General features: G+C 35.3%; 1 protein-coding gene across 4 annotated transcripts in view; it reads left to right on the top strand.

Annotated features, from left to right (window-relative positions):
- Positions 1-14877, top strand: part of LOC145686385 (mitochondrial coenzyme A transporter SLC25A16-like) — a gene marked incomplete at its 5' end in the record, with an annotated part of 88718 nt that overhangs the window by 47299 nt on the left and 26542 nt on the right. The window contains 1 exon segment of one of the 4 annotated variants that reach the window (XR_014131601.1): positions 4180-4283. 4 annotated transcript variants of the gene reach the window in all.

Genomic DNA, 14877 nt, shown 5'->3' with positions numbered 1-14877 from the left:
TTACAAGGCTTTTATTTTAAGTTACGTTCATCCACTGTGACTGCAGCCAGTAAAACTAGTACCTAGGTACATTAGCAAAATTTTGTCTTGTCCTTCATGAAAAAGGCCCTAACAGACCTTCAAATTTTAAATGCTTCATAACAACGCTTGCTACCGTGCAGCCCAACACATTCGTACCAAGAATTGTTCAATTGAGCTGGGAGGTGGCCCATCATCCATCACACATACCAGATCTGGCCTCTTTAGACTTCATCCCTTTGGTCGAGCGAAACGAATTGTGTCTAGTCGACGATTCAATTCAACTTTTAAAAAAAAATCGTTGTCTTCAAATGGTTATGCGCTCAGAAAACGGGATTGTATGTGAAAACACTGGGGAAAAAAATTGCAGCGTGTGTGTTCTTATGTTGAAAAACACGTAAAACATATGTATATGTTTTGGTATGACTAACTAAAACTTCTAGAAAAATAAATATTACTTTTCGATCTTTCCTTGTATATAATTTTTGTACTCGTAGTTTCATAAATAGGAGAGAGAATATAAGAGGAATCTCATACAGAGTAATTAATTTCTTAAATTGTCGGTATGTATTGTGCTTTCAGAAATGGTCATTTTGCAAAGAATCATATTGGTTGTTACATAAGATTCCATGCATCGTTATCCTACGTTCTGTACTTTTTTATGCCATCTTTTGAAAAATATTGCTGTTAAAATTATTGAACCGACCAGCATACATACCTCATATCTGAAAACAGAATAGTTCATTTTTCATGCTTGTTCCTTTTATTGGTTTAATTTGAAGTATTGTACCACTTTTCTTGCTTCCTTTTAAATTCTTAAAATAGCCAATAAGCCTAAATATGGCTCTATATCTCATAATTGATTTCGACGCACCAGATTAAAACAGCGGTATCTCCACATCTAATGGGAATTGTACATAAATTTATATTAGCTTTTCACTTAAAATAATCGAAACTATCTAAGTATTTCCGATTCTAGTTGAAGCACTTGGTGTGGCAAGCAAATTGAAAATGAAAGACTTTTATGTTAAATATTTCATTTTCACATGAATACTAACGCTAGTAATAAACCACGTTTTCTTTAAACTATTCCATGAAGATTATTAAACATTTGCGTGAAATTGAAGTTTGCGTGTAAGAAAAACCTGTTGTCTTACGATTAGATATGAGCAAATACTTCGTAATAGTGTAGAGAGTATCATTAAACAAGATTTAAAAAAGACCTTTAAATGAAGAAATTAATTTGCATACGTGCTTTAAAAAAAAAAAAAAAAAAAAAAAAAAAAAAAAAAAAAACTACCGTATAACTGTTCTGAATGCATTGACCGAAATTAATAGTCTTTCTGAAATATATAGATAAGGTACCAGTGTTTGGTTTTGATCGCAAGCTAACTTCTGACAGAATTTTGTTATATCGTGAACATAAGAACTTTAGAATCCTCTTAATGCTCAAGGACAAGCTTTATTTTAAAGTCATTCGAAGCGAATTTCGTTCCATTTCACATTTTTTAAAATAACTGTTAACAATAAGTAACATAAACTTTGAAGAAAAGAGTGACCGAGACCATAGGAAATGTTATGAAATAATATAATAGTTTTCAACATGTTTATAATAATAATAATAATAATTAAAATGATGCGTATTGTGCAGCGAATGGCTCTAAAGTTTTGTGTATGTATGCTATGCTACGATAGGATGTTAAAGTTGTAGTTCGGTTAACGTAACAGTGTACCGTTTCCTCATCTGTACCCATGTGTAATCCATCTAAGTAGTAATCTAGCGTCAAACATTGGAAAAAGAAAAACTGCCCGAAGAGATTTAATTGGTATAGTCTTATAGATGGCTGAAAGTATCATGTTTGGCCTTTAAAAGTAATTTTTTGTTCCATTTCATTTCATTGTTAGAAGACAGAAAGCAATATTATGAATGGTTCAAGGAAACATAAATCATGAAAAATTCGTTGCGACTCTCTGTAGATTATTATTAATAGTGGGTAGTAAAACAAGTACGTTGTAACCATTCTTTCAGAATTAAAATTAACACAATTTTAATAGAAAAAGTGGGCATATTTCTAGTGAGCTTTGTCTTCACTTCTGAAGATTATAGAAACAGAAGAAGGAAGACAATATATGCAGAAACAAGAAGGCCACAAAGATTCGTGTTATAATCAAACAGATTTGGTAACGATAGAAATCTAAATTGTGTAGTGAAAGGTGGTATAATTTATATTAAATGCAGTCATTCTTTGCTAAGTTTTTTGTTTATTTGTTATATTAGCGTTCCATTTCAACACCGACACTATATGAGACGTGAACTTCAGTTTAAGGTGGAATGAATCACTGCATTGCATTCCAATGCTCTCCCTTTGGGAGTCTAAGTTAGGACCCAGTATGCCAAAGGTGCACACTAACTGCTAGACCAGCTACGAAGGTTAAAAAAAATCACCATTAGCGTAATATGTACAGATCCTCGTCAATTAAATGGAAACACCTGGAAAAGTTGGAAACATGTCAGATGTCTGGATTAGCAACGATCAGGCGGCGACAGCAGCGCCAAGCTGTTAGTGGTGTGTTAGGGCAAACTCAGAACTACATGAGCAGTAGTAGGACGACAGTGTGCTGTGGAGTGTAAAGTGAACGACCTTCCTGGTTTCCAAAGAGGTGGTGGCACTTGGTTATGTGGTGCGAGTTGTTTTAGGTGCATCGTAAGGGGCAATATTCAAGATAAAAACATAGAAAATTCCATATAAAACCACATCGGCGAAGTAGTCGAAATGAAATTCTCAGTAACCTGTCCCATCAAGCTTTAAAGCGGATTATCACTCAGAACTGTTGTGGGACTGCGGTGCAAGTGACATAGGAATTCAAGCAGCACCTCCTACAGCCTGTCGACAACTACAGTCTGCCGCGAATTACGGTATAGACATTCGGGGTCAGGTTGCATGGCCGAAACCGTTGATAAGGAACCATAACGGTTTAGTACGATGGCAGTTGTTGCTGCGAACATGCAATCGAGACTACTACTGACTGGAAACGTGTGATATGATTGGATGTCTGATCGTTCATCTTGTTTCAAACCACAGGTCGTGTTTATATGTGGCGGACGCCCAAAGAAGCACATGATTCACAGTGTCTCCATCCAACCGTGGAAAATGCCTGCGGCTCTGTGATGCTGTGGCCCGTAATATCCTGGTTGTCAATGCTAGCAGTCGCGTCACTGGCAAGGATGTGTCAACATTTTAGTGAATTATGTGCATTCTATGGCCTACACATTGCTTCCGTGCGATGACGCCGTATTTCAGTATGATAACGCGCTCATTCGTATAGCTGGAGCTATTGTAGCATGGTTTGAGGGAGGAACATTGGGATGAAGTTAAACATCTTTCCTGGCCCGCCAAATCTTCAGACTTTAATATAATTGAACATCTGTGGTTCTGTTTTGGAAACACGAAACTGGCGCAAATTTCTCCCTCTGTTCTCTCTCACGGAGCTGAGTAATGCATTGCATGTGGAATAGTGTGATATTCCACCTGTTACCATTCACAGCTTTTTTGACTCCATTCCACGTTGTTTGAGCTGTTCTGAGGGCGAAAGGAATTCAGTACCATATTAATGTAGTAAGTTGTACCTTTTTTTCTAGGTGTTTCTATTAAATTGATAAGTATCTTTATATTACATAGATGATGAGAGTTTAATGTGTTAGTTTAACCGTGAGAATGCCAGTAAAATAACTAGCAAAATGATCATCAGAAATAACAATAAGTAAAATAAAAATGATGTAAATTTCCCAAAAATACTTTAATTTCATTATATAAGTAATTAGAGCTTTTTTTTTTAACAAATAAAGGTTTTTCTCTTTATTTGCTATAGTATTCATCACTTCTTTTTCTCTCTTAAATACTGTAAATAACCTCTGCTTGCTTTTTTCTGCTTTCATGTTCCTACTTTACAATGGTGGTGATGGACCAACTATTTTCTCTCTTAAGACGGTATGTGGACTGCATGAACCTTTTAGACTAGATACTATTAGCTATAACGATTAAGTGCGATTTACAACTCTAGCTATTAATAACATATGTTTTCTTACTTAATCGCACGTTTTAAAAACTTCAGAATGGTGTAGGTTAACACGGAAAATTAACTTCTCTTATAACATTTTAGGGTATGTACGTTGGTTCCTTTGAGATAATGGAGATCTGCTTATCGCTAAAATAGAATATCTTCATTTTCTTCCAATCTTTTATTCAATAAAGAAGACTAACAATGTAAGTAATACTTGGGTGATGGTAAAGTCTTTACATTAGAGGTAAGTAAATGTCTGAAATTTCCAGAACGCTACATTGTCTTACATTGTATGACAGTTGACCAGAAAATAGTATTTTTTTAAAGATTGAAAACAAACGATGAATGATTTGCTAACTTTTTTAAAATTTCATCTAAAAGAATTTCCTTTAGATGCATTCGGACATTTGCTGTAGATAAATCACATCCGTATTTTGTAAACATTTGTGAAGGATCTGCTTCCTTGATACTGTAGAAAGTCTGCCTTCTTTCGGAGGAAAATTAATGTGTGCAAGGGACTATCGGTGGAAAGAAGATAATCACACAGCGTGTATACTTTGTTGTAATCGTAAATCAGAAGGCACGGTGACAGTGGTAGAGCGTTCACCTCTGGTGCATGGGATCCCTGCTTCGATCCCAGCTCATGCCAAGTGAATTTTGTTCTGAACAAACACCATGTTTGTAGGTTTTCTCGGGGTTCTCCCGTTTTCTCCCACTTTCTTTATTCCACTGTTGCATGCAGTTCTTATCATCACCGTCTCCTTTAACCTACCTGGCATAATGGTGGGACATAAAACTCAAAGATTTCATTTCATTTCTATCAGCTTAGCCTTCAATCAAGGTTCTTAATTACCAGCTTTGCATATATCATTTTGGACCCACATAAGTAAGAAACTGGTCACTATAGGGTCAATCCATGCAAAGTGATCGAGAAAAAAGAAAAATTGTCGCTCGACCTTTTCAAAAAAAATCTAATTTTGTCATGAATGTTTAACATATCAAGGTACTTCGAAACCACAGTTATTTACTTTTTACAACATCGCATGGTGACGCAGCGGCTGTCGCCATTTTGAGTTTTTTCGATTATCTGCGTTTACGTTGTTTTGAATATCTCAGCATGTATTTGTCCTACAAAATTAAAAATTGTTGGACGTCTCCAACTCGTGCAGAGCTAAAACTTTGATCTCATAACATTTTTGCCTAAAACCAGGGCCTACAGTAGCAACATTTTTGGACATTGAAGACGTTTGGGAAGAGAAAATAACTGACGTAGAGGTTTGAATTTGTGTGTGCATATAGTCCGGGGTCATAAGTTAATACACAAAAATTTACAGACCTGTAGCTGCTTCCAAACGCCTGGAAAAAAAAAAAAAAAAAAAAAAAAACGTAAAGTTGGAGAATTATGCCAATTTGGCATGTTTCACTGTCTATCTCCAATGGGCCTGGATGAAAAAATCTTAAATATTGGGAATAGTTAGTCCTTTAGTATACCATAACAAACAACAAAGCACGTTTTGTGTTTTTGAGCAGAAGGGGGTCAAACTATTAAGTAATGACGTCATACTCGAGGAGGTGTTTTGTTCATAAATTCAACTGGAAATTTGTTATTGTGAAGTAAAATAAAGTAGGATAAATGGTTAGTCCAGTCAAGGCTCTCAAGCTCGTTTGTTTACTCTAGTTGCAGGGTGTCTACTGATACTGGAAATATACTGACATTTTGATCCGCATACTGGAAAAATCATGATACTGGTAATTTGTTAACAATACTTTTTTGTAATTGTTTTAATAGTCTTAGAAACAATTTTGTATTCATTGAAATTGTACTTTTTTCCAAAGAAGGTGTTGTATACATTTTGTAATGACATTTAAAGCAATGGGTGGAGTGGAAAGCTGTGGAGGGAGTTGGGAGGCCTTTTAGAAAACGTTAAAAAATCGTTTGTATTTTTAAAAAATCAAGTCTAACTAAATTTATTACTAGGAATGCAATGGATATACCCGATTGCAATGAAATGAGCTGAGCGAGCTTAAACTACGTAATCAGGAAGCGTTTTTCGGTGATTATTCCTCGATGGTACATCGGATTTTTGATTTCGACCTATGTTGTCACTCAGCACGACATACTCTATCAGCGTGCTAAGTTTGGTTGAGATCGGCCAAACGGTGTAGGAGTAAGCGTTTTTCGGTGATTATTCCTCGATGGTATATCGGATTTTTGATTTCGACCTATGTTGTCACTCAGCACGACATACTCTATCAGCGTGCTAAGTTTGGTTGAGATCGGCCAAACGGTCTAGGAGTAAGCGTTTTTCGGTGATTATTCCTCGATGGTACATCGGATTTTTGATTTCGACCTATGTTGTCACTCAGCACGACATACTCTATCAGCGTGCTAAGTTTGGTTGAGATCGGCCAAACGGTCTAGGAGTAAGCGTTTTTCGGTGATTATTCCTCGATGGTACATCGGATTTTTGATTTCGACCTATGTTGTCACTCAGCACGACATACTCTATCAGCGTGCTAAGTTTGGTTGAGATCGGCCAAACGGTCTAGGAGTAAGCGTTTTTCGGTGATTATTCCTCGATGGTACATCGGATTTTTGATTTCGACCTATGTTGTCACTCAGCACGACATACTCTATCAGCGTGCTAAGTTTGGTTGAGATCGGCCAAACGGTCTAGGAGGAAGCGTTTTTCGGTGATTATTCCTCGATGGTACATCGGATTTTTGATTTCGACCTATGTTGTCACTCAGCACGACATACTCTATCAGCGTGCTAAGTTTGGTTGAGATCGGCCAAACGGTCTAGGAGTAAGCGTTTTTCGGTGATTATTCCTCGATGGTACATCGGATTTTTGATTTCGACCTATGTTGTCACTCAGCACGACATACTCTATCAGCGTGCTAAGTTCGGTTGAGATCGGCCAAACGGTCTAGGAGGAGTTCGCGGACAACCAAACGGCTAACCCGAGTATAAGAGCTTCGCTTCGCTCAGCTCAAAAAATAAAATATTTTTTGGTGGTAAAACAATACTGTACAAACCTGAAATCATCAAAAGTGTGATTATTCCTAAAGAACTTTTAAAAAAATCATTGTATTAGATATTGGAATTTTGCTTATAGTTATACTGAATATACTGGAAATATACTGGAATTTTGAAAATGAAACTCAGTAGACACCCTGAGTTGTAATACTGTGCCGCTATCAGCAGAAGGCGAGGAAAGTCAAAATGCACACTTGACAAAAAAACGTCCGTAAGTACTCCTTGCTCTTGCTGCTTGCTATATCGACGATATTCAATCATGTTTATTCTTGTTTTAGCTGTGAATACTGACTTGGGGATGTAGGTCAAAGAAACGGCAGCAGTCTCCTGCGTGAGTTGACAGCTAAAACAAGAATAAACATTCCTGCGTCGCCATGGAATGTTGTAAAAAGTAGTTAATTGTTGTTTTGAAGTACCCTAATATAGGATAAACATTCATGAAAAAATTAGATTTTTTGGAAATGGTCGAGCGGCACATGCTTGAACATTTAGAATGGATCGCTTAGAGCGGCACATGCTAGGGTTATATATAATGGCATTTTTACACAATTAAGTCTCTGTTTCCTTAAGACGCATCAAATCTTCTTTCAGCTTGTCTGTGGTAGTGTACACTTTACTTTTCAATTAGTCTCACCCATGATTTTATAAGACTGAGTGACAAGCCACATTGCCAGTGTAATTATATTTTTGCAAACTAAGTTCAGGGAAAGCAGTTTGACCCTGTTACCAATAGTGATGTTGCCTGTCCACCAAACTGTGTTATGTATAGCTTGTATATAAAAACGAATGAATATATGTTTGTATATAAATTCACACCATTGGTTTAACATACTTCTAAATAACTGTATACTTTCAAGAGACTGTAGGATATTTAGTATTTTTTCATGCGTATTCTAAGGGGAAATGAGGGAGGTTTAAAGGAAAAGAAGTGGTTGAAATTTATACCAATAATAGAGTATCTCACGAGTTCACCATGTTAGAAAGATGAAACTCAATATGTAAAATCACGTAATTTCTTCACGAAACTGAAGAGTTCGTTGGAAGAAATCTCGTTGTGATTAAGAATGAGCTAGTACTACAATACAGCACAAATGAGGTATATTGCACTACAGTACAGATTTTAAAGAAGGGATAGTCATTGTAACCATGTAGAAAAACAATCGAATATACGTAAAGAAGAAGAGTTTTTTTTTTTTCGTTTTCTTTCTTGATTTTTACTTTTAAAATGGGTAATGATCAGGCATTACATTAATTACTGAGAAACAGCAAGAGCCTTACAGAGAAACGTCTTTAATTGGAGTCGAGAAAATAACTTGAATATAAATATCAACATGTAAATCTGTTTCCTTTACGCAATATGGGAAAAGTCATAATTATGCCTGTTACATAAAATTCTGTTGATCTAAATGGAAGTGATGAAAGATCTTTCGGTTTTTTTTTTCTTTCTTTCTTGGTAGATATGTAAGTGTTTGCAGCACAAAAATTTTCGTAAAGCACTTCATGTCGTATATGTTAGCTCGAAATTTGACCCAGCTTCCCAACTAAATGCAAATTTCAACTTCTTGTTTTTAAATGGAAGAAAAAAATGCATCCACGTTCTTGTGCTCAAAATAGAAAGTAATAACTAAATAATACAATAAATTGCTGTTTTTTGTTAAAAAGGCTAGTTTTAAGGTACCTGACTTAAAAACACGAGATCAAAACAATGTTCTATTCCTCTTGTAATACAGCTTAAACAGATATTTGTATGCCGGATTGTGTGTCTGTAATAGGTTCATAGCTTTGGTTCGCTAATAGACATTTTTGAAAGTAATAAGTTAAAAAGACAAGTAGATAAATTACGTTTTTGTATTTTATATCGTATTTGTATTTATTTAACGATATTACAATTGTAGTAGACTATAAGATAGGTTCATCGGACAATAGCGTGTTTTGTTCTTCTGCTAAGTAAAGTATTTTGTGGACAGTTCCGGTGTACTAATCTACTACTAAGCCACGGTATCCACGTCACAAGAGAGCAAGTAAACGAGGTCGGCCATGGTAGCTCAGTGATAGAGCGTTCACCTTTGATGTGTGGGTTCCCTGGTTCGATCCCAACTCGTGCCAGTGAACTTTGTAGTGGACGTACGTGGGTTCTCTCGGGGTTCTCTAATTTCCTCCCACTTTCTTCATTCCACCATTTCATTTATTTCTCATCATCAGCGTCACCTTTAGCCTATCCGGCATAACGTGGGACGTAAAACGTAAAGATTTCATTTCATTTCAGAACAAGTAAACGAGAGAATTACAATTTAAAGATTCACAACCACATCTATTAAATATTGAGTAAGGTAATTTAACTATTAGGTTACTTAAGTCATAAATAATTCTTGTCTCTGGAAACAAACTGGAATGCTGCATTTACCATTCTTATGTTTATCATGTACTATTCGACAGGTCTGAAACTGTGTGGAGTAAGTTAGTTTCTCGGCAGTGAAAACGTGTTGGATCCTTCCAACACATTCACCGTAATGTAAACAGAACCATTATCTTCACACTGAATAACGATACAATTTTAAAATGTATATGTAATAGTGTGGAATAAATAGTTTTAAGCCCAGAAATGAAGGTACTGAAAGATACATATTCATCGCGTAATGTGACGGAAATTGAAGCAGGAATAAAACGCGTCGGAGATAAGTAAAATATATGAAATGTTTATAGACAAGGAATGATAATTGATTGGAAAGGGCGAAATTTATTGAGGCAGTATGATAGCGTTAATAAATTCGTCATTCCAAATTTTAGAATGAGTCAGTCATCGACACTTTATCAGTGAACTTATCATTGTTATATTAGCAAGTAAAAGCGGCACATTGTCATTTAATCGAAAAGAAAAGGTTCAAAATTAGTAATATTGGGCGTGTTTTAAAAATCCCTTCATTATTTAGTGTGAAGACATTGATAGTGCTTATGGTGATTCTACTGGTAGAATCAACATGTGACATAGGAAATAACAACTTAATTTAGGATTGTCTTTAAATATGATGATCTTTCGGGACATATATACGCATTGCTTTGACCATCGGTAATCATTGTTAACTTAATTCTACTTCAATGTACACTTTTTTTTTTTTTTTTTTTTTTTTTTTTTTTTTTTGAGAAAATTGTATCGTATCTTATATCTATTGTGCAGACATATACAAGGTGCTGCAGGGGAATCTAATGATTTTTTTTATCGTAAATAAATTGAATCGTCGAGGACTACACAGCAGACTGCCGAACTCGCTCGATGGTTTCTAGAGACTTGTCCATCTTGTGATCTGAGCGAACCTTTCGCACAAAAGTTATTGACCACAACAAAATGGTATTCCATTTGGGAACATGCCAATTACGGTGAATATAAAACTGTAGCCGAAGCGCATTCTTTACGGCGATCACAGAATCATTGTTTTTGAGAGTAGCCTCTATAACAAAAGCACGGTATTCCGATCACTGATCCATGCTGACTGGAATACTCTGGGAGAGAAACGTATTACCTGACTATCAATACGTCGCTCAAGTTTCAGTCAGTGTTGCCAATATCTGTAAAGAAAAATCGTCAGATTCCTCTGCCACACGTGTATATTGGTTAGTCTCCAAAGTACACCGTCTTTTATATCTCCAATAAATTCCCAGCATCATCCTTAGATATCGCATGTCGTTGGAAAGTTAACCCAGATTACGTCATTCATCATACTTAGATGATCAAGCTTTAAAATTATTGGTGGATACAACCTATGGTAGTGCATTTGAGAATTTACAAAGAAGTTTAATACACATCACAAGCTACCATATGTCTACACTTAGAAAAGGTAGGAAAGCCATGTATTTTTGTCTAATATGCTGTTAGTAAAAGAAAAGCAAATCATTTATCCATATCAATAGCCTTTTTTGACGACAAATAAATTACCTGTTTTTTTAATAATATCATAATAGGCGATGCAAATAGATTACATACGACAGTGTTCGGTACAACTGGCAGTTTATTGACATTGACATGGGTAAATCTTCACAACTGTTTTCAAAAGCTGAGCTTCTTGGAAGAATAGTAATGTTTGTGTAGTGGAATCATTGTGTATTACTCATACTGAGATTTTAAATCGCAACGAAACACTTAAAACATACGTCAAACAGTTATAGCGTGTTTTCCAGTTTGAAAAGTGCCCAGCGCTCGTAAATAGAAAAGAAAATGTTCTTCATGATAACGCAAAATCACATATACGAGGGTGTTGAACAATTATTGTTCATAATAAGAAGAAAATTTATTTTTCTACAAAGTCATCCATTACAGAAATGGACTTCATCCACCTAGAGCTCTTACAACAAGCCATTATTCCACAGCCCCGTCATTTTCAAACTTGTTCCCACGAGTGTACTGTTTTAACTTGGAAAATAATTGGAAGTCATTGGGATCGAGATTTAGGGAGTAGGGAGAATGTAGAAGTGATTGAAACTGCAGGTGCTGCAACAAGTTTTCTTTATTTACGATAAAAAATCATCAGATTCCCCTGCAGCACCTTGTATATTTCTGTACAATGGATATAAGATACGATACAATTTTCTCAAAAAAAATGTGTACATTGAAGTAGAATTAAGTTAACAATGATTACCGATGGTCAAAGCAATGCGTATATATGTCCCGAAAGATCATCATATTTAAAGACAATCCTAAATTAAGTTGTTATTTCCTATGTCACATGTTGATTCTACCAGTAGAATCACCATAAGCACTATCAATGTCTTCACACTAAATAATGAAGGGATTTTTAAAACGCCCAATATTACTAATTTTGAACCTTTTCTTTTCGATTAAATGACAATGTGCCGGTTTTACTTGCTAATATAACAATGATAAGTTCACTGATAAAGTGTCGATGACTGACTCATTCTAAAATTTGGAATGACGAATTTATTAACGCTATCATACTGCCTCAATAAATTTCGCCCTTTCCAATCAATTATCATTCCTTGTCTATAAACATTTCATATATTTTACTTATCTCCGACGCGTTTTATTCCTGCTTCAATTTCCGTCACATTACGCGATGAATATGTATCTTTCAGTACCTTCATTTCTGGGCTTAAAACTATTTATTCCACACTATTACATATACATTTTAAAATTGTATCGTTATTCAGTGTGAAGATAATGGTTCTGTTTACATTACGGTGAATGTGTTGGAAGGATCCAACACGTTTTCACTGCCGAGAAACTAACTTACTCCACACAGTTTCAGACCTGTCGAATAGTACATGATAAACATAAGAATGGTAAATGCAGCATTCCAATTTGTTTCCAGAGACAAGAATTATTTATGACTTAAGTAACCTAATAGTTAAATTACCTTACTCAATATTTAATAGATGTGGTTGTGAATCTTTAAATTGTAATTCTCTCGTTTACTTGTTCTGAAATGAAATGAAATCTTTACGTTTTACGTCCCACGTTATGCCGGATAGGCTAAAGGTGACGCTGATGATGAGAAATAAATGAAATGGTGGAATGAAGAAAGTGGGAGGAAATTAGAGAACCCCGAGAGAACCCACGTACGTCCACTACAAAGTTCACTGGCACGAGTTGGGATCGAACCAGGGAACCCACACATCAAAGGTGAACGCTCTATCACTGAGCTACCATGGCCGACCTCGTTTACTTGCTCTCTTGTGACGTGGATACCGTGGCTTAGTAGTAGATTAGTACACCGGAACTGTCCACAAAATACTTTACTTAGCAGAAGAACAAAACACGCTATTGTCCGATGAACCTATCTTATAGTCTACTACAATTGTAATATCGTTAAATAAGTACAAATACGATATAAAATACAAAAACGTAATTTATCTACTTGTCTTTTTAACTTATTACTTTCAAAAATGTCTATTAGCGAACCAAAGCTATGAACCTATTACAGACACACAATCCGCCATATAAATATCTGTTTAAGCTGTATTACAAGAGGAATAGAACATTGTTTTGATCTCGTGTTTTTAAGTCAGGTGCCTTAAAACTAGCCTTTTTAACAAAAAACAGCAATTTATTGTATTATTTAGTTATTACTTTCTATTTTGAGCACAAGATCGTGGATGCATTTTCTTTTTTTCATTTAAAAACAAGAAGTTGAAATTTGCATTTAGTTGGGAAGCTGGGTCAAATTTCGAGCTAACATATACGACATGAAGTGCTTTACGAAAATTTTTGTGCTGCAAACACTTACATATCTACCAAGAAAGAAAGAAAAAAAAAACCGAAAGATCTTTCATCACTTCCATTTAGATCAACAGAATTTTATGTAACAGGCATAATTATGACTTTTCCCATATTGCGTAAAGGAAACAGATTTACATATTGATATTTATATTCAAGTTATTTTCTCGACTCCAATTAAAGACGTTTCTCTGTAAGGCTCTTGCTGTTTCTCAGTAATTAATGTAATGCCTGATCATTACCCATTTTAAAAGTAAAAATCAAGAAAGAAAACGAAAAAAAAAAACTCTTCTTCTTTACGTATATTCGATTGTTTTTCTACATGGTTACAATGACTATCCCTTCTTTAAAATCTGTACTGTAGTGCAATATACCTCATTTGTGCTGTATTGTAGTACTAGCTCATTCTTAATCACAACGAGATTTCTTCCAACGAACTCTTCAGTTTCGTGAAGAAATTACGTGATTTTACATATTGAGTTTCATCTTTCTAACATGGTGAACTCGTGAGATACTCTATTATTGGTATAAATTTCAACCACTTCTTTTCCTTTAAACCTCCCTCATTTCCCCTTAGAATACGCATGAAAAAATACTAAATATCCTACAGTCTCTTGAAAGTATACAGTTATTTAGAAGTATGTTAAATCAATGGTGTGAATTTATATACAAACATATATTCATTCGTTTTTATATACAAGTTATACATAACACAGTTTGGTGGACAGGCAACATCACTATTGGTAACAGGGTCAAACTGCTTTCCCTGAACTTAGTTTGCAAAAATATAATTACACTGGCAATGTGGCTTGTCACTCAGTCTTATAAAATCATGGGTGAGACTAATTGAAAAGTAAAGTGTACACTACCACAGACAAGCTGAAAGAAGATTTGATGCGTCTTAAGGAAACAGAGACTTAATTGTGTAAAAATGCCATTATATATAACCCTAGCATGTGCCGCTCTAAGCGATCCATTCTAAATGTTCAAGCATGTGCCGCTCGACCATTTCCAAAAAATCTAATTTTTTCATGAATGTTTATCCTATATTAGGGTACTTCAAAACCACAATTAATTACTTTTTACAACATTCTATGGCGACGCAGTGGCTGCCGCCATTTTGCGTTTTTTCGATTTTAGGCGTTTACGTTGTTTTGAATATCATAGCATCTATTTGTCCTACAAAATTAAAAATTGTTGGACGTCTCCAACTCGTGCAGAGCTAAAACTTCGATCTCGTAACATTTTTGCCTAAAACCACGTGAAGGGGACATTTTTACCAGGGCCTACAGTAGCAACATTTTTGAACATTGAAGACATCTTTGGGAAGAGAAAATAACTGACGTAGATGTTTGAATTTGTGTGTGCATATAGTCCGGGGTTATAAGTTAATACACAAAAATTTACAGACTTGTAGCTGCTCCCAAACGCCTGGGAAAAAAAAAATCGTAAAGTTGGAGAATTATACCAATTTGGCATGTTTCACTGTCTAATATCTCCAATGGGCCTAGATGAAAAAATCTGAAATATT

This window comes from Thermobia domestica, chromosome 5, assembly GCF_964235325.1.
Source record: "Thermobia domestica chromosome 5, izTheDome1.hap1.1, whole genome shotgun sequence".
Classification (NCBI taxonomy): Eukaryota; Metazoa; Arthropoda; class Insecta; order Zygentoma; family Lepismatidae; genus Thermobia; species Thermobia domestica.
Note: the sequence above shows the minus strand (reverse complement) of the source record. Positions and strands in the feature narration are given on the sequence as shown.